Genomic DNA, 3,216 nt, shown 5'->3' with positions numbered 1-3,216 from the left:
ATAAAGCATCTTTTTTTTTATAAACTGAAGCTTAGCCTGTCCTTTGTGAGAGTGGTTAACTCCCCAAAGTCACTTTCCCTGTCTGTCTTAAGAACGGAGTTAGCGCAATCGTTTCCGCCTCATTTCCCAGGCAACCTCTGAAACCGACTCCTGTGTCAGGCCAACCTGTGCTGACAACCCCCCTGCTGGAGTTCACACACACACACGAGCACACACACACAGTAGCCGTGTGCAGTCTGAAATTCAGCGTGATGCCTTGGATCTTCTCCCCCCCTCTTCTCAAACCTTGATTGACTAGCTTCTGCTCACAGCCTGCCAAACCTCTAGGGTCATTTGCGCCCGCGGAAGGAAGAAAAGAGATGGCGAAAGGAGACAGATCAGAAAGAAAGAGCTCCAATAAGGGGAATGAATAGCAGAGGTGAAAGAAAAGAGGAGACTGGTCTCATCTTCAGCTGTCAAAAGCCTCTGCTTTGTGAAGCTGAAAGCCTCGTCTCTCTTCTCTTCCTTCTCCGACAGATTTTTGATTTATTTTAGGAAGCTCCCTCTGGGATTTTTGTTATTAATTTATTTCCGCAGAGTAAAGTTGGACCTCGGCTGAAAATACCACAATAGCTCGTCAACCTTGGAGCCACGGGGCCACACAGGGAGACGCTTTATATGGAGATTACTGTGGGAGTGTTCAAGGACAGATATGTGGCATAAGTTTGATGTGCAAATGGTTAAACTATCATTGAATCGCATTTAGAGCTCCTGTAGTGCTTGAGAAATTCCCCAAAAAGTATAAAAACACATGCTTTGGTCAACTTTTGGGACTTTAACACTGTGTCTAATTATTGAACTAAACTTTATTGTGATCTCTTGGTCTTTTTTAAATATTTTCAGTCGTGTTCAAGTCCAGGATTTGGCAGAACATTCAGAAGGTTTTCCTGAAGTCACTCGTATCCTTGCCGCGGGCTCGAGGTAACTGTCGTGGTGGTGTGGGAAGTTTGTCGCTGGCAAGATTACTGAAGTTTAAGTTCACGTCACTTTAGCTGCTATTTTAAGGTAAAAGATCTTTGACATGATTTAAGGGTTAGGCTTCAACTACAGAATACGGTAAAAGGGTTTACTACGTTCTGTCAGAAGCTGCTCCACAAGTTGGAGGTGAGTTACTTGTGCCTTTTACTTAGGAGCTACTTCTAGTGGTCATAGTGCCGTGAGGCCATTAAGGAAACTGAATGAGGTATATCTGTGGAGCCAAGTGCAGATCAGTGTGAAAAAAGACATGCTTCTAGATGTATTTTACAGTGAAATGGGGGAACATTTTAAAGGAAATGTAATCACTCAGATCTCTCAATATTTATTTTTGATGTCACGAGTACAATCGCAAGAACTCTAAGAAACATATTGGTAAACAGCTTTTCCAGACGGCAAAAGCAGACACTGTAACGTGAAGCGCAATTTAAAGTATTAAACACGTATTTAAACCCATTGTCATGTACGTCGGAGATTTCTTCCACAAAAAAATGTTGTCCTTCTCCTCTGCTATATAGTTGCACCACTTGTGTGTCAGGTTTATATTTCAATAAACGTTTTGCTATGAATATATATATATATGTAGATGGTGGGAAGCATTAAAGGATATCTGGTGGAGAGTTTCGGGAATTGGCTTGAGAAAACAGAAAGAAAGTCTGCAGCTGAAGTGAGAGATGAGGACACGTATAACTCAGCCATTTCCCAGCGTGTTGAATTCAAATTAAGCCACGAGAGAGGGTTTTCTGGTTGTTCAAAGTAGTGCTCATCTTGTTTTGTTTGCACTGTCATGTCACAGCTGCTCGACCAGACTGAGATAGAAAAATATGATGCATTAGATAGTGGTGCTTTTGGTGATGTTACAAGGCAATACATCTGTCAGCAGGAGGAGAGAATGCAGAATGCAGCAGGTGAATTAGGTGTCATTTCAGACATCTTGCTGAACAGTCCCTCTGGAAGCATTGAAGAGAAGTGTGTGTCGCAAGTTCCAAATGTTGATATTGTAAAAAAACAATATTTTCAAGCATTAATTGTGATGTAAGAAAAAAATAAAATAAAAGGAGCATCAAGTAATCTCATGTTTACTTTTACATCAGCTCTTGGTTTCATTTCCTCTCCGCCTACTTATCATTCCACGCCGGTGTCCTGCTGACTGTTCACGCTTTGAAAAGAGAACAACAAAAGTGAATCAAACAAACACAGCCAGTGGAGAGCGGCGCACAGGTGAAGCTCTGCCTCCATGTGTCTTGTGTTTCTCTCAAGGTGCTCAGCTGGTGCACGCCGATGTTGACACACAAAAGCATATTGGGCCCCCGTCTCACTGGCTTATTAATACGGACAACTTCCCCGGGATTCCAAGTGTATTTATTATTCTTTATAATACACACTCACACTACTCCCACGCTAATATTCATAAACAGAGCCTCGCTTGGATCTCCTTTGAAAAAGCCGAGTGTACTTTTTAAGTCGTTGAAACTTTGCCCGAGCTTCACGCTCATTTGCCGTTTCTCATTTGTTCAAACCCTGAGACCGGCCTATCTGAATAATACAGTTGCTCCATTAAACTGCAAAACTAACACGGTGCGCGCATTTTCTGGATTAAGTGTATTCTCTTGCTTCATAGGTGTTTTACAATGTACTTTCTTCTCGCTGAAATGAATTTGAATTTGGCACCTCGGAGTCAAATAGGAATACGCGGCTGAAAGGAGCGGAGAGATGATAGCGGAGCAGGCGGCGTCTTCTCAGCTGCTTAAAATGGAACATGAATTCTCATTAGGGTTGGAAGGGGCTGTTGCAGATGGAGTAATCCTTGGCAGGCGCGGGAGCTAGCGCACTAATATTTCCAAAAGCATTAATACGTCAAACACATTTGGGGATGTGTAAAAATGAGTGTGCTCTGGGAAGTAGGGCGCCCGCAGAGGGAAGACGACACAGCGCCGTCGTGACAGAGACAGACACATACACACCCACCCACAGCTGAATCATCAAGGTGCGATTTGTTAATTCAAATTCAGGCCCAATCACACCCACACTGACTTTGTTTAGGAGAGGAGGGGAGACACGGGGAGAGAGGTGGAGGGAGGCGAAGGGAAATCAGTGGATCGTTGAAAGATGGAGAAAAGAGAGATCTTATTTAGAAAACTGTGGCTGTGCCATAGGGAACAAGACAGGATATACAGACAAGGAGGAAGAGGCTGAGTAAGA

Source organism: Hippoglossus hippoglossus, chromosome 2, assembly GCF_009819705.1.
Source record: "Hippoglossus hippoglossus isolate fHipHip1 chromosome 2, fHipHip1.pri, whole genome shotgun sequence".
Taxonomy (NCBI): domain Eukaryota; kingdom Metazoa; phylum Chordata; class Actinopteri; order Pleuronectiformes; family Pleuronectidae; genus Hippoglossus; species Hippoglossus hippoglossus.
Note: the sequence above shows the minus strand (reverse complement) of the source record.